We start from the raw sequence: 25,337 nt of genomic DNA on the forward strand, positions 1-25,337 counted from the left end.
ACCTAAGCATGTTGGCCCTGGTTTTCAAATTATTTTGACATCTCTTTAAATCATTTACCAAACTCATGAGCTACTATAGTTGTTGTAATGGGCAGAGCACATCTTTGGATCTCACTATGATGTTCACTCCATCGTCAGCAGTGTACTTAAGTACAGTTTTCGTGTATCTGTACTTTACTTTAGATTTAATAATGGGTACTTTCTACTTTTACTCCACTACATTTTACAGTAAGTATCTGTACTTTCTACTTCACTACATTTCTACAAAACTGTCTCGTTACTCGTTACATCCAAGTCGCGTTGCTCTTTTTTTCCGTTAAAATGTGAAGTTCAGGGATTTAAGGTGGCGCCGTAAAATCCAAGCAATAACGTGACTTAGTGTCTGTTGTCACCCATCGGCTCCACCTTTACCCGCCCGCAGAGCTCCAGACATGCGCAGTGGTTTCCTCTGAGCGGGAGAAGATGTCTGTTTAATCGATAATAGCTGCATAAATCATAATATATGGCGACATGTAAAATAAGCAGCGCTTCGCTTTCACAGACAGTGGGGGCTTCGTCCAACTTTTAGCGTCACTTGGAAGGAAAGCTTAAAGAAAGGTAAGCTCTGTGGACGTGACGCTAGCTAAGCTAGCTGTACAGAGACACATGTTGCATCTGCGATGAAAAAAAGTTGTCACTCATGCACTGAATTATCGTGTGGAGGTGTTGACTGAGGTGTCGCTTGGGACAACGCTGTGACCGAAGTCTGCAATATAGTGATATAACATTCAGGAACGATCCGATTCTTCTGGACGGATCTTTACTAAGTCCTAAGGTCTGAAGCCTCACTGAGAGCCGATCTTTGTTCTTGTGTACACTGCGGTAGCTATATATATATATATATATATATATATATATATATATATATATATATTTAATCGCTGAATAAGTAAAAGTTGAACGTATGAACACAGAGCATGCTCATTGCTCATTGGTTACTTGTCGCGCCGTTGGACAGTGTTCATAGTTGAACGTTATTTACCGTTAATTGCGATGTTTCAGTTGTGGTTTCTGACATGGGCAATATGGTCAACCGCCCAGGGCGTTATTTTTCTAGGGATAGCAGGAGACATCTGCGGATTGTAGCACAGCGATGAAAGCAAAACAGAATGAAGTGAGTTTTAATTGATACTGGCTAAATTCATTTCAGCTCTTAAGTATTTAATATCTAGGTGTTTTTATGGGAATGTGGATCTTTCAGATCAATCCGAGAACCAATTTTGATAGGTAAACTTAATGTTATTGTGTCATTTAGCGCGGGGCGCTGGTCTTGGGTTCGGTGGTCTTGACTACAACTCTGCTACATGGCTCCTTGGTTGCATGTCCTCCACCCCGCCCGCACCTTCTTTACATCCCCTTTCTGTTCTTTCTAAATAAATGTGACTAATGAAGTTCATGCTATGTTAGGACAGGAGACAAAATGTTTCCATCCCTGAAATTATGATTCATAGAATCACATATCTAAGTCTAAACTGTTACAGAGAATAAACACAATAAGAACATGTTTAATCTGTGGTAGTGTTAATTAAAATGGCACATTTCTGATGTATTAAAATTAAATACGATCGGCACACTTAATGATATTAGCGATTGGGTAATGCATTCAGCGAGTACTTTTACTTTTAATACTTAAGTATTTTTAAAAGCCAGTACTTTTTTACTTTTACTTAAGTAAAATGTTAATGTGGTACTTTGACTTTTACTTGAGTACATTTTTGACTGTGTATTTGTACTTTTACTTAAGTAAATTTTTTGAGTACTTTCTCCACCACTGATCGTCAGCCAGGGCCACCAAACTTAATGTCCTTCAAGATTACATTCTGTGTACTTCTAGCCATTTTATCTGGGGTGTGCCAACATATTCCAAGCCAGAAACTGCATTCTTAAATTCAATTTTGCAGATATTTTTTAAATTTACATTACTTGAATTTCTCAGCGTGGGCATATCAACGTGTCTAAGTGGATATGTACACTTTGCAGGGATGCTAGTGGGGTGCCCAGTTTGCTACCTGGTGTTGGACATAAACTGCAGCAGAACCAATCAGGTCAAACGTCTTCGTTTCAGTAAGAATTTAAATTGATCTTTTTACCCAACTCCTAAACGCCTTGTAAACTCCTGCGCAAATCTAAAAGACTCTTTGAATGACACATTTTAGGACCTAAAGGGAGCTAACCAAATGCTGACTTTTGAAGTAATATATATTTATTTCAGTATCCACTTCAGACACTGCAATACACAATCCCAAGGACAATAAAGTGACTTTTTAATAACTTTTCTTTGTTTGAGGTAAAAGAACTGTTTCAGGCTCTTTTTTTTTTTAACCAATATGTATTTAAAAAGCAGGCAAATAGTTTGTTTTGTTTATAACCTCTGCTGATTTCTGTATTCATTACACACAGGTCACCTTAAGGGGTGTTTAGTCCTGTCCTCGAAGTGCATTCATATTTTTGTTGAGCACCATAAACAAACCTAATTGGCTGAGAGCAACAAGGGAACGGAAAAATGACGATGTTTGTAACTGGTCAGTATTTTTTATGCTGGTAATTATTAGTTCAACAGATTATGTATAGTTTTTAAAGATTCATTATTTTAGTGACACCACTGCTATATCATATGCAGGGGTGAAAGTAAGGGGGTACGGCAGGGTACTGCATACCCCTAAAAGATTTAGAGGGGGTACGCAGTACCTGCAAGAGAGGAACGGGTGTAAAACATCAATGGGTTCACAGTGCAGCCGAGAGTTCACCCACTGATTAACCGTGACTGATTAGTTTTTCAAGAACAATCTAAAACAGACTTAATCAGTTAATAACTTTTTTCCCCTTTTCATATTGTTTCTGCTAGAGCAGCAGTGTAACACGTCGATCGCGGAAGGTTTTGAGTCGATCTCAGCTTTAGGTGACAAACTGAAAGCAGCCAGGAGGCTGAGAGCAGCACGTCCTCCTCTGACTCGCTTAAAACGTTATTAACTTTATTAAAGAACAACAACAACAAAAAAATCAACAAAAATAATATTCTCTGTAATTATTGTTTCAACGAGGTGTTGCGCAATTCTGTGTGGTTCGGTTCCATTACCAGCAGGAGTTTAAAATTAACTAATCAACTACTGCTGTGTTCAGGGAGCGCTTATTAATGATCGCAAAAATAAATAATGATAGCAAACCTGATATCGTAACGGACTGAATGTTTTAACATAATCTCTGGTCGGCTTGTGGAGCGCAGGAGGTTGCCATGGCAACGGGTGTGCTGAAATGACAGAGACAGACGGAGAGTAAAAATGTGCGAGTGGTTTAGAGTTGATCACCTGTTCGGGTTGTTTGACCTTTTTTTTACTTTTGTCTTGACGCAAAAGTCAAGCCATAAAAACATAAAACTGTAATGGACTGGATATTCAGATTTTTTGTGGGAATATTATTAGTACTATTATTATTATTAAAAAAACAATAGTAATAATGACAAGTTAAAATTTTATAATTTAATGTTGTTATTAAGTTATAATAACAAAGTTATAATATAACTGTTATGTAATTTTATATAATATTGCTATTGTTTTTTAATCATAATAGTACAGTGCTTTTTAATGATAATGATTTATTATATATAAATATGTGTTTATTATATACAAATATATTATTTATATATAAAAATATATAAAGTGTATTATTTATATAATATATATAATAATATAGAATATAGAATATAAATAATAAGTATGAGAATATAAATATTTATGTTCTCATAAATATTATCTATATTATCATGAATATTATCATAAATACTATAAATATTATCATAATAAATATTATTACAACAATAATATTATTAAATAATAATTTGATTATTAGTTAATTAAATTATATAATTGAATTAAATAACTAATTATTATTAATTATTCGGCTCTTGGGACATTCCACGTCCCAAGAGCCGAAATGGGTTTTCTCCGTGGGGTGTCTGGGCTCTCTCCCTTAGAGATGGGATGAGAAGCTCGCTCATCTGGGAGGGACTCAATTGCTACCAGAAAATAGTTTGTCAAAACTGTTCCTCATTCCTGAAGTAATCAAATATCCAATGCCAAAACCCAGGGGAAAAAAACATGCTGACTAAGATCTCTGCCATACTAAAAATCTGGGGGAGCGCTACAGATGTAACATGGTGTCGGTCAAGATGACGGTCAAGAATTTCAATTCCTTTGATCGCAAGCTCAGCAGGCGGCAAATTCGAATTAGTTGGGAGATCGAACATTGTAGATATTCTCTTCTTTTGCCCTTTTCTGCAGCACACAAGTTGAGGTTTAATAGTCAGGTCTCTTCTTTCCAGAGCAAACGTCCCCAGCCGGGAAAGTTAGCTCTTTTGGAAGATCGGCCAAATCACTCCCTAGGACGATTCCAAACTTCCCCAGCCGGAGAAATTTGTTGACGAAAACGGCCTTAGAAGACTGAACCCATCAAGAGTCTTCCCCAGGCGGGGAAGTTTGCTCTTTGGGATTAGAGAAATAGTTCCCTAGGACGATTTCTCTTGATGAGTCTGGTCTTGTAATATCCCTATCATCAGCACAGAGGTTGAGCTTTTAAACTCAACGCTCTCCTCTTCAATCCAAACTTCAAAATGACAAAATTCATAGGAAATTATTTGGATTTTGTCATTTTGAAGTTTGAATTATGTCAACAAACTTCCCCGGCATTGTTCAAATGACAAAATTTCAAAATGACAAAATCCAACTTCAAGATGACAAAATTCAAACGGAAGTTTGGATTATTTGGATTTTGTCATTTTGTAGTTTGAATTATGGGGAAGTTTGGATTGTTCAAATGACAAAATTTCAAAATGACAAAATCCAACTTTAAAATGACAAAATTCAAACAGAAGTTTGGATTATTTGGATTTTGGATTTTGCCATTTTGAAGTTTGTCAACAAACTTCCCCAGCCGGGGAAGTTTGTTGACGAAAGCGGCATTAGAAGACTGAACCCATCAAGAGACTTCCCCAGCCGGGGAAGTTTGCTCTTTTGGGACTTGATGGGTCCAGTCTTTTTTTGCTGCTTTTCTCAGACCTCTGGTTGAGTTTTGGGACGTCTTGATTTCCTTCTGATCGCTCCAACCCTCCTCAGTCGATGCACTTTTTGGGGACTGGGGAAATCATTGTCCTCATCTCCCGTTTCTCTATCAGAATGGTCTGCATAATCTGTTAGTTTTGTGTGTCCTGTTGGACCATAAACTCCCCCAGCCGAGGAAGCTAAATGTACATTCTGATGAGTTGATCTTCTCACTTTGGATGAAGGCTTAAACAAATACTCGTCGAACTCGTCATATTCGGTGTCATCCTCGTAACTGGCGATATCAAATTTAATATCAGGAAGCAGCTTATTGAATAACTTTCTTACTCCTGTAGTTATTAAAAATCCGGCTCCAAAAGTAATAGGAAAAAAAATTGTTTTGAACGCAATTTGCTCCATTGTAAATAAAGGTACTTGAAGACAGCGATCGCTAACGAAGAGATGCTTTAGTGACATTATTATTAATAATAATTAGATTGTTTTTGAATACGATTCAGGATTTAAAATGAACTGATGAAGATGGTTTATGTGTCTAGTCTGGCCTGGGAGAGATGCCTGTGGTTCCCTTCTGGACCTGTTGCCCCATCAACCCGATGTGGAAGACTATCTTCAGAATTCAGGTCTCACGGCATCTCAACGTGTCAACATTGCAGCCAGTGGGCTGAGGGAAATACAGCTCCACTTTGTAGCAATTCAAGAGCTACACAGCTTTTATTGTGTCGCAAAAATTTCATCAGCATAGAAACTCCAAAGTGTGCTTTATAGTTTTGTCATAGTACCCCCAAGAATTTAAAACTACATTCACCCCTGATCATATGTAAAACTTTAGTAGACTTGGATCTACTAACCCTGTATTTACGCCGCAGCTTAATAACAAAACTGCAGCTTCAGAAAACCGTTGTGTGCCTAAACATTATTTTATCAATCAATTCAAAGCCGTTTTTATCTTTATACCACATAAATTACAGCAATATGAAAAGTTATTTAATTTTTAGTACCTATCAAATGCAGAGACAGCTACTTGTTAATATTTGATCAGTTTGCTAATGGGTTTTATCAATACTTTCTGTCATTACCAGCCGTTTGAGGACATTCATGATCTCGATATGGCCCAAAATAAAAGTCAGTTTGATAAGAAATCGCAGCATATTGATGTGTTAGCATGGCCTAGTAACTCGTCTGTTTCTTCTGTCTCCGATTGAGATCCCTTCAGTGTTTAGAGACAGCAATCAATGACCTTAAGGCGGACATATCAAGCAATCTTACAAGACACCAAAGTGGGAGAAGAGAAGCAATATTTGTGCTTTTCATATCCGGATGACGCCACTTTGTGATCGGCGGCACCGTGTCACTTCCAGAAAGGCGAATCAGCCTCCATCACCAACGCCTTGTCACCTCGCAGACGCCGTCGCTTCAGCGTACAAGCCGATCAGACGTGTCGCTGCCACTCCCGCTTTCCAGTGCGAACAGACGCACACCTGGCAGGTCTGAGTGACAGCCGCACGCTCCACATGAACACCAAGCAGACGCAGCTGAGTGACAGGGACGTCACTCGCACAACAATACAATTAAAAGCTACAATAATTGCCTACATGAGAGTGAGCGAGGCTATTATGCTGTCAAGCGGCTTGAAGGGTTTAAGACAGCGGAATTTGTAAAGACTCCTGCTTGATGATGGGGAAATCAAAAATGTTCACCTCTGCGGCGGAGACTGCAGCTCCCTCCTCGGCACTCGCGTTTGGACAATGCCTCGTCTTTATAATCGTCTTTACCAACTGTCAGCAGTGTGTTTACAAGGCCGCTCAATTGAAATAACCCATTTCCTTCTCTTCCCACAAGTGTTTGAGCCCCTCAGAGCCATCTGGTGGTCAGCGGGAGAACTGCAGCGCAGGAAACTTCTCTCCAATTGGAGTACAAAGCTTCGTTGTGCACCACTGAGCACTTTGACTCTCATTCTTATGAATTATACAGCTTCTTCTCTCTTTTTTTTACACTTCTTTTTCATCATGTGCCCACTAACAGTAATCCAGCACAACAAAACATCCCGGAATGTACCTTAATTTGCAAATACTATGTGAAATGGGGCTTGAGGGCTTAAGTCACTCGTGTGCAGTGAATCAATACACTTGTTGGCAAGATTGCTCATTGTGCAGCCTGATCATACATATGCAAATGCCCTCTCATGATCCCGGCACAGTGAAAGAATTACAGCGAGCATCCGTCACACTGAAAGACACTGTACCGGCCCATATAATCACTCAGCTGAATTGAGGGCAAGCGGAAAGAAAGGAAGTGTTTTTCTTTCGTTCCCCCATCATCAGTCAAAAGCCGGGGTAAGAAAGTGCTCCCCGTGTACTGCTGCACAGATGCTTATGAATCATTTTCATAGACTTTTTTTTTTTTTTTCTCATTTCAAACACTCTACCCGCTGCTGCCCCTCTCCCCCCTCCACGAGCCGTAATCGGGTGCAGCTTTTTTGGTAAATATTTGATGGTCCTGGCCTGGCGTATTTGAGAAGCAGAGATCGTCCACGTGGAGTTGTTTTTAGGTCATTTCCGAGACTGTTCCTCTTCCACTTCTTCTCGCCTTGCTTTTCTTCTTCTTCTTCTTCTTCTTCTTCTTCTTCTTCTTCTCCTTCTTTCCAGCCTTTCAGCTTGCTCCCAGTGAAAACTGAAAAAGGACAGGATGTGATAGGTGGGTGGAGATTTGTTTGAAATTTGCCCCAGTTCAGAGAAAAGGGAATCAAGCATGTTGTCTGTAAGTGTGTCGGGAGATAGCAGAGGGGAAGACTCCTGCCTTTCCATTTCCCCTCAAAGGATATGCAACTGATTCAGGGCTTCCTCCCTACCCCCCGCCTCCTATCTCGACATTAAACAGTGTGCCAACCTCTGTGATAAAGCAGGAAGGTAGAGATAACCTTGAGACAAATGCAGGAAAGGAGCTGAAAATCCATTGAAAAGTTGTAACGTTGTGCGATACTAAAAAACTCAAAAACGTGCCAAACCAATTTACAAAGCAATGACGTGTGCAATGCAAAGAACACTTCAGAGTTGACAGAGAGTCATATTTCAGTCAAGTTATTTTCACTCTCAGAGCACATTTTAAGCAATATTCAGTTCGACTTTCATTTCGCAACAAATGCGGTTCAATTCAAATGCGGCTTGTTTTATTCCAAAACAGTCCCTGTAGGTCACCAGATTTAGATGCAGTCCCACATAATACAATCTAAAGCACATTTTAATAAAATGGTAAATTTCCGGCAATTAGTAGAAAGTTATCCTTGAGGCTGATCAGCTGATTGCAGAGAGTTTATGACTTGGGGAGCAATCCTAAGCAAGCATGTGGCGACAGGGGAGTAGAAGCATTCCTTTATAACAGAAATAATATCCTCAGGCTCTGAATGAACGGCCATCTTTGAATGAGCGCTAGAAACGAGACAGAGTCCGAGTTGTTTCTTACAGAAAATATAATAAATAGGCGGTACAGAGTTAAAGGCTGAAATAATTTCGTTTAGGAAGGAGAGACGGCTAAACACAGAAGCGCTGAACTTACTTTCCACAGCAAAGAAAACAGAGTACACATACAGCAATTAATGACATCAATGCCTTGATCATTGGTTTTGTTGAGAAAGGCAACACATAGAAGTGCTTCCTTTGTACAGGAAAGAAAAAGCAAGGAGATTACCCGTCGTCGATGGCAACGACCGTTTCATCCAGCACTCCATTCGGTAAAGAAAAAACACAGAGGCCTGGGACATACTCACATTTCTTGGCAGCAATAGCTACAATTAGGGAATAAACACCCAAACACTAATCTACAGTTACTTTCTATGTGAAAGAGTATTAAAGATGATACATTAATGGCTCAATTATGGGAAATTGAGCCACTAATTAAACATGGGAGAAGTGAGCCTCCTTCTGCGCAACAACAATTTTATCTGAAATCAAACCAATCAGACCACTTTTTTTTTTTTCCAGGAAAAAGCTAGCTCATTTCACCACCTCATTGTCAAATCACCTTTCCTTATTAACGCTAAAGACATCCAGGATGATGTATTAAGGCTACCACTTTCACGGCCTGTCAAGTACCGTGAACATAAGGTGCGCCGTAAAACAGAAGCAAACTCAAAACTGCTACACAGGTTTAATTCTGGAGTTCATCAATCAGTAGAAAGCACATTTAAAAAAGCAGGAACTGACCTTCCCTCTTTCTAAGCTCTTCTTAGCTGGTGTTAATGATATAATGCAGCAAAGTGGAAAAAAATTTTCTTGCCTTCAACTTTTGACATGTATCTTTGTGCCATTTTAAAATTGACACAGGTTTTAAATAATTTGCCGAGACACAAGAATGAGGTCTGCAGTTGGGAAGAGTAAAATCTAAGGGTGTACTTCTACAAGCACTGTGTACAGGTGTAGAGTCCCTTTGGTCGGGCAATCCCTCAGGGCCAGCTGAGAGAAATCCATGTGACAGTCTGCAAGCCAGAGAGACGCAGAAGGAGCGAGAGAGCCAAGAAATGGGCTTTGTTTTGCTAAAATCTGTTAGGGTTTACCTGTCAGCCCCTAGGCAGAAACAAAGTGGATACCTCATTAGTTTAAAGGAGGAAGTTAAACAGCACATTTGTGTCAAATTCCACTCATTTTTATATTATATCTAAATTAAGGAGCCTAATAACCCTAATTCGGTGGGACAGCTTGACAGTGTACACTGAAATTATTCGCTGGAAGAAACATTTCTTCTGATAGGAATTAAGATGTCTCCAGAAGAACCGATCCTATGAAAGACAAGTATTTGGTTTTCAATCAGATATTGTTTTTACATCTATTAGAAGTGTTTGGAAGATATTTAACAGCATCATCTGGATTTTAATACCATTAAAAAAAATTCTTGTAATGAGATGTGAAACCTGCATTTACCAGAACTGAATATTACCAATGATCTTCTAGCATTTGTTCCTGCTTTGGTTTGCAATCTACGCCATTTAAGATCTGGAATGGAGAATCGGAAACAACTTGTTGAGTTGCTTGGATCATCAATGAGCTTGAAAAGTGCCAAGTTCTCTAATCTGATCAAAAGACTTGACTTGATGTCTTCCAGGCAAGGGAAGAGCCATACATCTCAAAGAGTGAAGCAGATGTTCACTCTTTGAGAGTGAACACTGAAGGAAGTGAAGGCTGTAATGTTGGATCTATGAAGTTTGAGTAATGGTGCCTGTAAGGCATTTAGTGGAGAATGAGTGATATGGAAGGGGCAGCAGAACCTCTGAACTGGTAGGGCTGCGCAAGTGCATTTAGTCCTAGCTGGTCAGACAGAAAAACCACAAAGCAAGAAACCAGGAATGTAAGGTGCAATTTATACTGTTATGCATAATGCAGTGGACTGCCTTGCCAAATATTGTGTGTCAGTTGACGTCTTTGATACGTCACCCTGAAATGCACTGAGGCTGGACAGATTAAGATGCTCCAGCCTGGGATAGATTTATCAGGGACAGGATCCCTGTGTGCGGCACCTTGGAGCGTCGGCCTCTGCTAAGGTGCAGCCTGTGTGAGTTGCTTTTGACCCGGTTTGATGCTGCTGATGTGGTGTTATTGTTTTGGCTTGCATGACAGAACTTTTGATGATGGTACTTGACAGCTTTTGTTGATGTAGTCTCAAGGGTCCTCTAGATCCTCCTTTGAACAATCATGCTCAGCCTGGGACTTTGCTGACCGTGTGCACCAATGACGATTGTCTGACAAGGGAGAGGTTTTAGCAGTATTGCCTAATAGGAATGATGTCGGTGCCTCTGTCGTTGTGTCCTTGGGCAAGACACTTCACCTGCCTTGCCTGCTCCTCATGATTGGGAACTTTCTCCAATCTTTCTCCAATTATTTCCAAACTGCCTTTAAAAATGATCTTACACATCCTGTGATGGACAGGTGATCTATGCAAGGTGTTGTTGCCTCTAACCCACTGACCATGAGATGCACACCAGCTACATCACCTTTATTTAAGGGTAGAGAAAAGCTGGCAAATAAGCAACAAGCTTTATCAAAGAGGCTCAATGTGGCAGCAAGAGAAGAGCTCATATCATGTTGGTGTGAGAAAAACCATTACCATGCTGAAATCGGTTGTCCCATGGGAGGACTGCACGGGTGACGAGACAAGAGCTAACACTGTAGAGGTAGTAGACCAATTTCCATAAAAATGCAGCAATTGTTCACATTTCAAAATCGCTGATCTCGCCGGTCCTTTGATGGAGCCTCTGTACCGGATTCAATCTGGGAATTTCTCATGAAATGGAGTCATTGAGAGAGTTTCTGATAGGAAAAAAAAAGAAGAAAAAACACATTTCGTCAGGGTGACTTAACACTTCTTGACAACACTTTTTACAGCTAAATTACCAGAGTTATTCACTGTGTTTCTCCTTCTCGCCACCCACACTACAAAGTGAGGGCGAGAGAGAGAGAGAGATGAGATGGAGTGCATTCATTTTATGCGTGTCTTTGTAAATTGACGTTGCAATATGCTAGCACCGTGAGATAGGTTAATGAAAAATCATTATGTAAATCCAGGCAAACACAAATTGGATTCAAATGAGCCAAGTCTAAGGTATGGCTGAGGAGATGTTAACATTTATTTGCATCATGCACCGTCACTCTGTCTTCGTACTCATTTCTGACTGAATCCCAACAAAAAAACAAATCTTTTCTTGGGCTCTTTCTAAAATGTTCTAGCTTTAACTTCTGTTCAGAGCAACAACGAAATTGTCTTGTGTTTGCAGATCGTGGGCCGTCTGATTAGGTGCCTCAACACCTTAACTCTGATACATAGCAACTCTGTGTGTAGGTGTAATGTACAGTATGTGTTTGTGTGAAGACAAGAAAGAAACAGACTTTTTTCTTTTCATCTGTTCCTGTGTTAATCATTCATCTACCACTAACCCAGTTGGGATCACTAGACATATCCAACCATTATGTCATCATCTGTGCTCTTTAATTTAAGAATCCCTGTAAATATTTACATGTTCTGTTGATTTCTTTTGCTTTACTGCCTGGAGAAAAGATCCACACAAAGTTGTTACTTTTTGCAGTGTCGGGAAGAAAAATGTTGAGCACAACTGAAAAAGTGACGAAGTGTCTGATATATTGTACAATTATAAATAAAAACGAGGGCTCTGGCGCTGGTGTGGCAATCGCACTGCTTTAATCAGAAAGCAATGCAGTATCTGTCACTGAAAAAGGAAATATGAGCTCATCTTAAAGGCAGCTTAAAGAAAATAGTCCGGTGACGAAATAGTTTTTTCGTCTTATTTGTCACAAATAGATCGAGTCGGGGATGCTCTCTCTGAGAAAAGCCATTAAACGTTACTGTAAGGTTACGGTATAAATAAGGCAACATAGATGTGCCATCTTTTTTTAAAAACAGAACTCCAAGCTCTTTCGGTCATTTTAAATGGGGTTATGAATGTGTGAATTAAGTATGCATACCTTAAAGTAAGGTATTATTCACGGAGGCTGCATACTCCCTCATCACTCAAATATTCAATGATTTATTTTACTTTCCTACTCTACCTTTGTTCATGGTTGCAGGATGGCTTGGGGCTATCTCAGGGCAGGTCAAATGATGATGCTTTTATTTAATAAGCAAAAAACCTATGCAAACCTAGCTCCCGCTATCTGAAAAAGTAATGTTTTTCTTGTTAAATCATAAATTAACTGTGATTTAGGGTGTTTTCACACCTGGTAGATTGATAGACTTGGTGCGATTGGGACCAACATTTTGCTACATTTCCAGTTGGTGCGGTTTGGTTTCACGCTGCACTGTCAAAAGAACGGCCAAGAACTACTGAAGGAAACAACACGAAAACCTCTGAAGAAGACATGATCTCAAATTTCTTCTTCACAAAATGTAAAACAAAAATGGAGTAGCGTCAAATTTGAGTGATTGTAGCATTTCTCTTTTGTCATTGGTGAAAGACCACAAATGTTTTTGCACGTTAGCACTAGACTTGCACATTTTGGGTGACCTGCGCTACAGTTTTGTCTACTGCTGTTGGAGAGGTTGGCATTCACATATGCATTCGAACCGCACAAGAGTTCACTTCAACCGAAACCGAGACCTAGGTTTGTAGGCAAATGAACTGATCATTCACATATGCATTCGAACCGCACAAGAGTTCACTTCAACCGAAACCGAGACCTAGGTTTGTAGGCAAATGAACTAGAGTTTGATTAAAGCGGTATGACTAGGAAAAAGTGAAAGTATTTGTTAGTTGTGTGTCCTGTTACAGCTAGTGTCAAATTAGCATAATAGTAGTCAAACATAGTGGTGCAAACAAGATGGTCTGGGGCTGCTTTGCCTCTTCTTTCCACAATCCATAGAGCCATGAATTCTGTTTACCTGAACCTCAAGCTTACTTAAGAGCTTTGTTTTGCTGAAACCTCAAGGAGGGCAGGGCACTGAAATGACGACGGCATCCATTAGTGCAAAATGGGCACAGAAACAGCGTCTAAAGAATACCTCTGTAGTAGCAACTCTTGTGACTTAAAATAAACCAGCTCAAGCAAACATTAACGGAAAAGATGGGTACAAGTACCTCTCTGTCACATTTAGCGGTGGTTCAAGTATACTTAAACCGTTCAAGTATACATGCGTATGCACATGCCAAAATCTATCGGAAATCTCTGAAAAAGACTGACATCCAAAGGCTTTTTCCATAAACTGATATTTCCTGTAGGTAAAGTCTTTCTTTAAGCCGACTGCTGCTGGAGCATGTAGCTTTCTGCACCTGCAGCATAATCAGATGTGATGGTTGAAGGCTATTTGTACAGCTGCAAGTGGTGCATGCTATATTTTACAAAGTTTGCACACTTGGTTTAGCTTGTGTTCATTGGTTTGCAATAAGATTCTGCGTCTGAAAGGCTTTAGAGAGAGCTCATTGACAGACGTTGGAGGACGGTCTGCAGGGAGCAGTTCAGCTCATGCAGAGCAGTGCTGTGGGACAGTATCGGGATACCCTGCATCACTGCGCACAGACAGCTGCGGAACAGTTACTTTTGATCATAGAACAAAATATACCGTAGGTGGATGGATTCCTGCCGCACCAAAGCGTTGAGCACATCATTCTTCGGTGTGTTTCTCAACAAGCACTCCTTTAAAGCCGATCCTCTGTGTATTGGAGATGCAGGGGGAGGAACGGCACGCCCCCGTCCTCTTTAATGTCTTGCGTTCAGAATAAGGTCGGACACACCACACAGGCACAAAGCTTCGGATGCGCCTCTTCCCTCAAGGTAGCGACACACGTCGAGCAGCTGGGCTTTTCCCTGCAGTGAGCTGAAATCCACCTGTGATTAACCCCGCATTACCAAACCCAACGTGTTATCGTGTGGAATCCAGAGCCTCCGGGCCTGCACTGACTCAGTGTCGCCTCGTAAAATGCACCATTAAACAATTATGAGGCTCTGTGAGTGCGCCCCCGGACCAAAAACACTATCGGCAGGCGCTGTCGTCTTTGGTGGCGGGTAAATGGAGGAGGGAGGGGGTTGGGTTTCATATAGGTTACGTCTCCTGGGCTGATTATTGCCAATGGATCATTGACCCATAAACTATGTGCTTCCTGGATCTCCTTTTTTGTGCTTAGAGAAACTCTAGAAAGCTTGGATGCTGTCCAGTATTGACAGCTTGAAAATATTGAAGTTGTACAGGTTACAAGAAAAACTATATCAACCAATCAAGTTTATTTCAGCAACAAGGCAGTTCAAAGTGTTTGTGGATCATAAAAACACAAAAAATAAAAGAAACTATAAAACATCATCCAATTGAGAAATCAACAACAAAAATATAACATTTTGTCAATGATTATGGGTTAAAAGCAACTCTAAACATATAGGTAGTTTTTTAAATAAAGCAACTTCATCATTTAATAACTTCTCCCTAGGACTTGAAGATATATTTTAAAAATACAATATTCCTTCCATGTAAAGGAATTTAGGGTTTTGCCGTGTTCCCATACTGCCACATTAAACCAGACGTGACTTCAGTTTGTCTGCGACAGAATGCATCGTTTTAGACGTCCTGCTCGTAGCAATAAAGTGGAAGCATTTTGCATCTCCTCAACACAATGTGTTGTTTAGTGAAGATGGAGGACAAGAATATTGTAAACAGCTGCTCTCTCTCTGCCAGTGAGGTAGTGCAGAAAGTTCATGATTGCAGTCTCTGAGTGTGTATTTTGGGCTCTTTTAAGCAACCAGACTGGAAGGTAAAAAAATGCATCTGGCAGATCAAAGTAGTTGCACCCTTTTTTATAAAGGAGACCAGACGCTACTTCCAAATATGTATGGATGATGATTCTGTACCTCCCTAATAAAGCATAAAGATGTTGGAAAGAGACATTTGGCACCAGATTAAGGAGAGGGCATAACATATTTTTACCTAGTGTATGGTAACTAGACCAGCTGAAGAGATAACGGTCACCTTTTCCATCAGGAAATCTGTCCCTTTCCAATCAGACTGAGTTTTTCCTGCAATAGCTGGAATCACCATGGTCGTGTCTCAGATTCTGTTCATTTCATTCATGTGGCAAAAATTCCAAGTTTCCAGAAACTCCACACTTAAGTCAACTTTCCACTGCATTTTTGCTTTTGTATGAAGCACTCAAGAAGCTTCTGCAGATAGAAGATCTTGGCCTGGTAGAGTAGGTGAGAGGCAGCCTGAATAAGAATTTGCCCCCAGTTCAACTGAGCAGCTGGCTTTGAGGATTGATGTCTTGCTTCTGATCGGGAAAAAAGTGCTGCAGTTGTCTAAAGTTTAGAAGTGCACACCTTTTGAGTTCTTGTTCCCTAGTGTAGACGGAACAGATAGTATTATTTATGTGGAGCTGTGCAGCACTGAAAGTTTTGTAACGGTGTGTTTTGGTGAAAAGCTAGCTGATCCAAAAGAAAAAACAATCCGGCTATAGCCTACCGATTTCTATCTTAATCTTGATCCTTTGATACTCTGGATGGTGATTGAAAGGATGACATCTCAAATACAAGAAAGGTGGTATTGAAAAGAACTCGAGGTGAAAAGGAAAACTATGAAGGCAATAAAATGTTCCATTCTGAGTTTGTTGCTTACTATGTTGATGATGTTGTGAGCGGCACATGAAAGCATGTCGTAATCAAAGCTGAAAGTGGTTTAAAAAGATGAAGCATTTCTGAGCCAGGCAGTGTGTCGGTTCAAGGTGTGTATACTTAAGCGTGTGCTGGCATAAATTTGAATGCATCCTTCAAAAACAACACAAAAGCTGAAATTTCAGTTACACAAAGACTTCTACATCAGATTTACATTGACATGGATATCTTATCAATTCGATTCAGTTTATTTGCATGGCGCAACTTCACAATGAATGCCGTCTCAAGGCCCGTTAGGAAATAACACTCAATCCACTCCAAACGTATAGACAGACTTTTTTCTTTTTTTTTTCTTTTTTAAATTAATGCAGTTGATTTCAGTTTATTCAAATTGGTTAAAAGGCGCTCTATCCAAAGAAACTCAGCGGACTCCTAGACGGAGAGTCCGCTGACGTAGCGACGGTGAACTGTTGCTTGCATCGAGTCCTTGACTCTCAGTACGCTATGCTAAGTTTTGAAGAACTTCTGTTGGGTGTAGTCTCCATTTTAGTACATCATTGTATTATTCATTATTATTTTTACCCAATTATTTTGGATCCGCTGCTGCCAATACTTGCTCATGTTAATTTTGGACACTTTGTTTTATGACCTTTACTTTCCTTATGGTTTGGCCCAACTCCTTCCTGTTTTAGTGTCTTCAATTAATAAATAGTGTGATATGGAGTGGTTATAACTTATTTAAGTGAATAAATCATAGTTTGTGACATTTTGAATACCAAGAATATGCCAATTAATTATAGAAAAATAAAAATTGGCAAGATGTAAAATTATTCAACAGTCTGCTTTTAACCTCGCCTTTGGAGGATCTTTGTGAGTTTTAGCATAAGAGCTGTTTCTGCAGCCAAAGCAAAGCTACATGGTTAGTGGAGCTAAATCATCTTTAAACTGTATATCTGGCATTTGTCTGAAGTCAGAAGTAAACACCGGAAGCAGAACCAAATCAAGTTTCCAGGGACTTCTAAAGCTGATGAAACTGTTCTTCGGCTCTTCAGTGTTGCTGTACTTCTGGTTTTGTACTAACAAACTGGATAATTCGCCTGTTATCACCGAGTCATCATTTTAGCCATTAGTCCCTTCATTTCAGGCATCAGCGGTGACGCCCACAAACGGGTCAAGTCGTTGCAGTCGCCTGATTGCTTTTTGAATTTGCATTTGAGTTCCACGTTGCTGGCACAGCACCTCTCCGGGTCTCTCAGGGTGGTCCAGCGGCTCATATCCTCCTACATTATCGGAGCTCGTAATCCTCCCAATAATGCAGCGTTTTATTGGTGTCAGATCGCCTGCTTGTAAAATGGTGTGTTGCCTTCATCACCCCTTCCGCTGCTCCTCCTCCGCCTCTTGTTCTTTATTCATTTGCGATACAAAACATCTCTCTTTTTCTGTTTTGCAAAGGGAAAGAAATGGGTTTTGCGTCTTTTCTGCGACTGTCATCTTTGTTATGAGAAAATCTGGACATTGTGAGAGAGTATTCGAGGCCTGTGGGTGTATGCATGTGGCCGTTTTAACTCAGAGGAGATAATAAGGTCAGCAGAACAATGTGTAATCATGAAGGTCAGAAGTTCAGACCCAGTGCGAAATGTCATGCTGGTAACACTAAAGTAGATGGCCTCTTAACTCGGCAGCGTTGTGCAACTCTTTGGTACAGCAGACACCATGACTGACGCCTTATTATGCTCCCTAAGCCTCAATTACAGCATGAAATCTTATCTTCCATAAGTCTCTCCTTCAAAACATCTGAAGGGCAATCGGCCACACAAGTAGACGTGATGGGAGAGGAACTCAAAGAGAGGTGGCTGTTTTCTATAAAACGTCTTCACCTCTATTTTTTCTTCTTCTTTTTTTTTTTTGTTTCCATCATACACATGATTTCATCCTCAGACCCTATTAACCCACAGGATGAACTTTCGTTCCCCACTCCGGTCCCCTTGTCTCTGTGTGTGATGAGGGAGGAAGGGTCAGGTGTTTTTATCCTGAGCTCAGTGAGGATCTTGTCATGCCGGTCCCCAGAGAGGAGGCGGTAATAGCGTTTTTGAGGGAGAAATCATGGGGCGAGGTGCAGCCGGCAGGTCAAGGTCAGCATGTTGGATCTGCAACTAGTCTGCCAATTGAGACTCGAAGACCGTGGCGTTTTGAGAGTCCGTGCTCCCTGCACGGTCTTCTTCTGCAATTAGTTGCAAGGAATGCTGAATTAGAGCCGATCGCTGCTGTTTTCGCTCGCGTGTCTGTGGATAATAAAAAAGCAATGATAAAAAGGTAAGGTTGGATAATTGTGAGACATCACAATGCGATTAACATATTTGTCTGTTAATGACCTTGTTGAAAATTATCTCGTACAGATGCGCTCATGTATCACAACACCAATAACTTACAAGTAATTTAATCATATAATTAAATCTCTTGATCATGTAATCAAAACCATATGGTGCATTGGAACAGCTGTGTATTGTAAGCCAGCCAGTTCCTTAACTCACTGTGTTGGCGCTCCACTAGTGGGAGACGACCACTAGGGGCGCTGCTTCCCCCTTCTCACTACACTGTATTTGAATCACGCATTTCATTAAAAGGAATGCTTTTGTTTTTGATGTTTCTGTTTGTTGTTGACATTGGGCAATGGTGATAGTGGAGCTGTCTTTCTACAAGTTTCTGCTTATTTTAAGTCTTAAGTGACACTTTCTTCAATGTTTTGATGCTTTTTTGGTAAAATGACACATTAAGAGCTTAAAATCATCAAACATTGTGTCTCTACCAGCTGCTCTTCGCAAATACATATGAATGAGCTATTTTATGTATTTAAGTTATGTAAAAGTTTTACTGAATATGGATTAAATTCGAAAAATGTAAGTTGTGTGCTTTCTGTAGCTGCAACATTAAAGTTGCTTTTTAAATAATGTTGGTATTTGGCAATAGACATGTACTCACATAAATAAAATATTTCAAAATTAATGGAGTATTTTTCATCTGAAATAGAGATTTATTTATTTGTCATATTTTGGTCAGGTATTTGGTTTGTTGGTTATAGGGTTGTTTGGATACTTGGTTGGTTTGTTGACCTATGGGGTAGTTAGTGGGTCTGTTGTTTTGACTGGTCAATGGTAGAGTAGTTTGTTTGTTTGCTGGGTAGTAAAGTTGATTTGTGTCTTTTTGTTAAATTGATTTGTGGATAACTGCTCTCTGTAATCCTTTCCAGACCGACAGATCTTAGTTGTTCCTGAATTTCCTTGAATGTCAGCATGTCTTGGTGGAGAACAGGTGTGGTAATCATCATGGCTGGGTGGCTAAAGATGGTGATGTTTCAAAAGGTAAATAATAAATACTTCATTTAAATTCTGCATATTGTGTTTACGTTAATATTTAAATTGGTTGGATGTTCTGAAACACTGAAGTGTGACAAACATGCACAAAAATAGTAAATCAGGAAGTGTTGCCAGTACTTTTTCACGACACAGTAATGTACTACAGGAACAGGAAGTTGAAAAAGATGTAATGTGAAATAAGTGAGGTGTTATGTCCAATGCAGCGACTTCCAGAGCAGGAAGGAAGTCTGAACGCAGACCTTCACCGCTGGTTCTTGGATGGCTCTTTCTCTGTTAGTAAATGGAATCATAATTTGAAAAACCGTGTTTTAGATTCACTCTGGTCATCGATCGAAGACATTTTCAAAAACGGCAACCAGCAAAAGAAATTTGTAAGCGGGGCCAATACCTTTTCATAACTGACTGAACAAAGAAGAGCAACAAGTCATGTAAACACTGCATGCTAAAGGACAAAAGTCAATTTTTGCCTCGTGGGTTGTTGGGTGTAGTTCACGATGTGTTACTTTAGTTTTTTTTTTTTTTTTTTTCTTTTAAGGAGGTGATGATTTTCACTGCTATGAAAGGTTGTGCAAGTGTTCTCTGGCTGAACTTCATGAAACTTGAAAGAGAGGTCAAGCAGGTGAAAGGGAAGAACCCAATAAATCACGGATCAGTTGCTGTTAAAACCAGGAGGTACGGTATTGGTCTTGGTGGTGCTCTGAACCTCGCAGGTGTTACTCTTGTTTGGTCACACAGCACCTGTTCATTTGCGAGATTAAGCCTTCTTGACCCAAACTCCCCTCAGGTACTTGTAAAGAACTTTTGTGCCACCTGCACAAAGGGTTTGTATTCCAGCAGGATGTCGATCCTGAACACATTTTGAACATGTCGGAGTGTGATAATACAAGGTGTTTGAAAACCCCTGACCTCAGGAACAGATTTTATTTTTCTGTTTCAAATTTTACTTGCAGAAAATATAATTTTGAAATGAAGTTTCATAGGGAAAATGAAAAGGTAAACACATCTTTGCCTTAATAACTGGATGTGGTCGCTGTCATTAACTGTTGGTGATAACTGGCATCAGTTCTAGGAATGTTTGCCTTTTAATTGTATATTTGTGAAGGGCTAAAGGTCATGCTAAGGTCATGTATTGGGTTAAAATTTGGCTAGGCCATGCCAGGGTATGACTGAAATACAGGTGCATTCTCAGCATTAAGAACAGGATTCAGATCACTCTTTCATTTAAAAAAAAAAAGTTTCTTTATTGAAACAATTTCAGTAAATTAGGATTTTACTGCACCAAAGCCTACATTGAATGCAAAGAGCTTAGTTAATTAAAAAAAAAAAACAGAGTACACAGTATTTTCCAGTCCAACATTGACGAGTAATAACTTTGCTCTAATTAGAGATAAAGCCTTTACATGCATCAACACTGACCCTCACTGAGGTAGATGAGGTCTGCGGTAATTTACATGTTCCCTACTGCTCCATGTTTTCACAGACTTTATGTATTGCAGGTAGCATCAGGATTAGCTGCTGATAAACAACATCTCTTCCTGCTTTATATGTCACTCTCTTAAAAGTCAGCTCCAAAAACGCCCTGCTACCTGTCTGCTTTAAGTCTGAGCGAAATGTGAAAAGCCGAGGCTTTTTTACATGCCATTTGATGAAGAATAATTTCCTTCTTCCTTTTTATTTCTACCCTGTAGCAGTTTAAAGGAACCCGAGCTGTCCGAGGCGATCCGTAAGGATTTTACACTAAGGGACCGACATGGTGGATGACGAGGGTTAGGATATAGAGGTGAAGATGACCGAGAATGAGAACAAGGAGCTTGTCTTTGTAATGGAAATGAATCGAAGTTTAACTTCATTTTTCTTTTCTTTCTCTCTTTTCTGAGCACCGGCTACGCTTTTCTTTACCCCAAACACCAAGAAACCCACCGACTCTTTGAAGATCAAATGCATCGCTCCCATTCTAATCCTCCTCCTAACATGATATCTATTTACATCTGCAGTCACACCAAAGCGAAATTAGGATCCCTCACGTACCGGCTGAACTCTTGGCGAATCGCAGAGATCGGCGTGAAAACCTGCATGTCACGTCAAGTGGCGTTCTGCCACTTTGTGATCTATCCTAATATGTAGAGGAAACACAGGGCGAGTGTTTGTTTTGAGTGCATCATGCCTCCGATTACGAAAAGACCTGATGTTGTTTTTCTTTTGTTTGTTCCCAGAATCTGTCATTATCCTGTTGGAGGACTCGGCAGGCGTTTTGAAGAGTTAATAATTTAAAAAGAGCACATTTTCCAATGGCATTTTCTCTTATTTTTCCAATTTTTATGAGAGAAATAAAAGAATCATGAAAAACTTTTTTTAATTGCTCTGAAAATGGCAGGTAAAAAGTGTGTGTGTGTGTGTGTGTGTGTGTGTGTGTGTGTGTGCGTGTGTGTGTGTGTGAGTGCGTGCGTGCGTGCGTGTGGGGGTGTGCGTGTGTGTAAACCTGAGTGGTATGTTCACTTGTGTTTCCTAATTTGAAGAATAGCTTATAGAAATCATTTTATTTTTTACCATCAAAAAGAAATACTAGGTCATCAGTTAAAAGTTGGTTTATTTAAGCTTCAATTAAGAACTATATATATATATATATATATATATATATATATATATATATATATATATATAAAGTAAATATTATTTTTGAAGATATTGTTCAGAGAACCTCTACAGGTTTCCCACTGAAATTTTAAGTTTTTTCTGGAAGACCTTTCTCACTGGAATACAGATTCATTTCTTTAAGACAGCGTGTATTAATTTTCTATCCAGAAAATCTAGAACTTTAAAACACTTTGAACTTTTTTTCTTAGACTTTTTCACATTTTAATTGATAAGTGATCACTTCACCTTTTGCTTGGATTTTGCTTCATTTCAGTCAATTTCGGCCTGCTACAGGCATTAAAGGTCAAGGTGCTTTCACCACAGCCCTAAAAATATCTGTCACACTTTAAATAGTCACTTTATTCTAATCTCCACCAGGGGCTGTCCAAGTATCACCCTCCATTCACTCATTCATTATTCACCGGTGTATTAATAAAGGCCGCAGGACAGAAGGGAAGCCACAAGGTCACGTGTTGCTTCACGTCAGTAAAAAAAAAAAAAAACATGGTTTTTGAAGTAAGAGTCTCTACTCACTTTTCTGTTGGCAACCTGTAATGAATGTGCAGAAACGTTTGAAATCAGATATTTACACACACTGCATAAAAAAATAAACACAACTCTTCATTTTTTCTTATTCTCTCACATTAAATCAGACCAAACGTCTCCGGACCGATTAAAAAAAAAATGTATTTGCTAAAGGTCTGAGTAAAGATCAGAACAAACTTAAGAAATAAAACTTTTTTTTTTTTTTTTAAACAAAGTTTATTTAAAGTAAACTTTATTTACTTTATTCTTTGCGAATGGGTACAATTTCTCACCAGAAATATTTTGTACCAAAACATTTTCATCTCTGGGTGAATTAACCAATCAGAAGCTTACAAAGCATGACGTCATGACTTTAGCTTTTCCCAATTCTTAAGAGGTAAAACATTTCGCCTAAGTCACTCAACGTCTAAGTCAATTCTGCCAAAAATACTAACAAAATTTATGTGAACTTCTGAATACGAAGAGATTATTCTGGCATTTGGCAGGTGTTTAGAAACAATCATGGTGACCCTAACTGACACAAAATATGAAAAAAATGTACTCCGATCTGTCTCACAGTGACATGAAGCGGTTTTCAGTAGTGTATTTAGACATCTGGTTCATAACATAACTATTATAGCTAAGTTATGGCAACGTGAAGTATAGATTATGCGCAGAACATACACACATAAACACAAATTTTCTCCCGTGTCATTTTTGTGTTGCTTTTACACCGAACAGATGGCCCTGCTGTCAGCGGACGCAAACATTTCACTCAGCGATGCGTTTGCCCCGACTTTGACTCTCGCGTGGAAATCATATCAAACGTCTATCGGCCCGCCGCCGCCGCCGCCTCCTGCGTCTCCCAACAAACAGGAAGTAAGCCGTGACGGAGATCATTTGGTCGTAAATGTCTCGGCTCCGTCCAGACCCCTGATATATGTGCGTCTTTATGGTTGTTGACGCGGCAGCGCCGGGTATCATGGGAACGGCTCGGCTGAACATCTGTAATGGGAGGTGCCAATTATTTCCCAGTGAAAGCCCATCTCTAACGCATCTTTCTTCGCCGTGTCCCAAAGCTTCATCCCTGGGCTCACACATTGCGTTTTAACACTTTATTTCCTGCATTACATCATGTTTTATGACCAGTTACCATCTCGGTTTCCGTGGAACGAAAGTGTATTTGCAGTTGATGTCGACAGCTCGTTCTGATAGCTCAGGTAGAGTGCTTTGTTTTCTTTTTGTTTTCGACAAGTTATTCCTTTTGTAGACTCTGTGTGTTTGGAAAGCCTGCTCGTCTGACAAAGGATTTCGGTTGTAATGTGCAAGCCCCGAGCAATAAATAATTTCCACTGATGCATCTTTAAAGAAAGAGCGAATGCTACATTTCAGAGTAATGATGAAAGAATGTACAAACATTTCTCTTCATAGGAGCCGAGTTCAGAGTTGCTTTGATGTCACGAAAACCTGACGTCAAAGAGATTTCTACCTTTAAGCCACAATTCTTCACACAAACGCACTAAGCCAGACTTTTTGACAAGGCGTCATACACTCTTGACTCGTTTCAGCAGTTTGCAGCGAAGAACATCAACTGTGTTTGATTTGTTGGACCCAAAGCCGATGTGACTGATTCACCTGGGTACTGGTTACGGGAGTCTGAACATGTCAATCAGAACCTGAGCCTGGTGAGCCGCAGGAAGAGACCAGATTGTTTTGTTCCTTTTTTACTTTTAATCTTCCAAATGCTGCTTGTAAATTATGGAAAGATGTAATTTTGCACAGTTGAAATTGTCTTGTGATGTTTACACGCAGTTGATGTTTATAAAACATGTTAATTATACTCCTAATTTTATGAAGACCTTTTTTCTAATATTGCCGATTTCTAGTTTTAATCATGTAGTTCAGGACATAATTAAAGATATCAGACCTGTTTATGAATCTGCAACAAAATAATCATGTAATGACATATAAATCTATCGATATGTATGTATATGTAAACATATTGTGCATCTGATTAAGACATAAACCACATATCGACAAGATATGTGCGCTGAATTTATTCCACTTTAAAAATAAAGATTTAGACTTTAAATATTAAACTTTTTACTTCATAATCAAATTCAAAAACACTTCACTGATCCCAAATGGAAATCAAACGTAAATTATATTATTCAAGATTCGTCAAAGCGTATCTGTAGAGGCTGAGAGCTCTGGACGGAATCTCCTGTAGCAGTCAGTGTTACAGTGAATATGAAGAAGCTTTTAACTCAACACAGTTTTTCTGTGACAACCTTATGTAGACGATGCTTAGGTTTTTCCACAATTTCCTTAATTTTATGTATATTCCGTGTGTAATATGAAGTTCTGTCAGATCATTTGCATCACTGGATGCAATTTTTGTTATGCTGACATAAATATTCATGCAGGATGAATCAAATAAAGTAATTACACTACAAACTTTATTTAAAGACACTAAAAAGTTTGTAATTTTACTGTCTTTAAATTAAAATTAGACCACATTTTTTTCACCTGTACAATATTACATATAATATAAGCCAGTCCTCACTTTTGTTTAATCTAAACTGGACTTCTGTAATTCTTACTAGGATGTTGCTCCTACT

At 39.4% G+C, this 25,337-nt stretch overlaps 1 protein-coding gene and 2 long non-coding RNA genes across 4 annotated transcripts in view; all 3 read left to right on the plus strand.

Annotated features, from left to right (window-relative positions):
• Positions 1–25,337, plus strand: part of cald1a (caldesmon 1a) — a 133,529-nt gene that overhangs the window by 45,103 nt on the left and 63,089 nt on the right. The gene's annotated exons all lie outside the window — the stretch shown is intronic.
• On the plus strand, positions 424–21,908 carry LOC145550206 (uncharacterized). Of its 2 annotated transcripts, XR_014086114.1 has the most exons (4): positions 424–597; positions 19,431–19,542; positions 20,093–20,229; positions 21,771–21,908. It is a non-coding gene; the product is annotated as an uncharacterized LOC145550206 (long non-coding RNA). The 2 variants fall into 2 exon arrangements; XR_014086113.1 differs by having other exon boundaries at positions 20,093–21,908.
• LOC145550230 (uncharacterized) lies at positions 983–3,346 on the plus strand. Its single transcript, XR_014086144.1, has 3 exons — positions 983–1,153; positions 2,020–2,103; positions 2,440–3,346. It is a non-coding gene; the product is annotated as an uncharacterized LOC145550230 (long non-coding RNA).

This window comes from Poecilia reticulata, chromosome 23 (genome assembly GCF_904066995.2).
Source record: "Poecilia reticulata chromosome 23, P_reticulata-male-v2, whole genome shotgun sequence".
Lineage (NCBI taxonomy): Eukaryota > Metazoa > Chordata > Actinopteri > Cyprinodontiformes > Poeciliidae > Poecilia > Poecilia reticulata.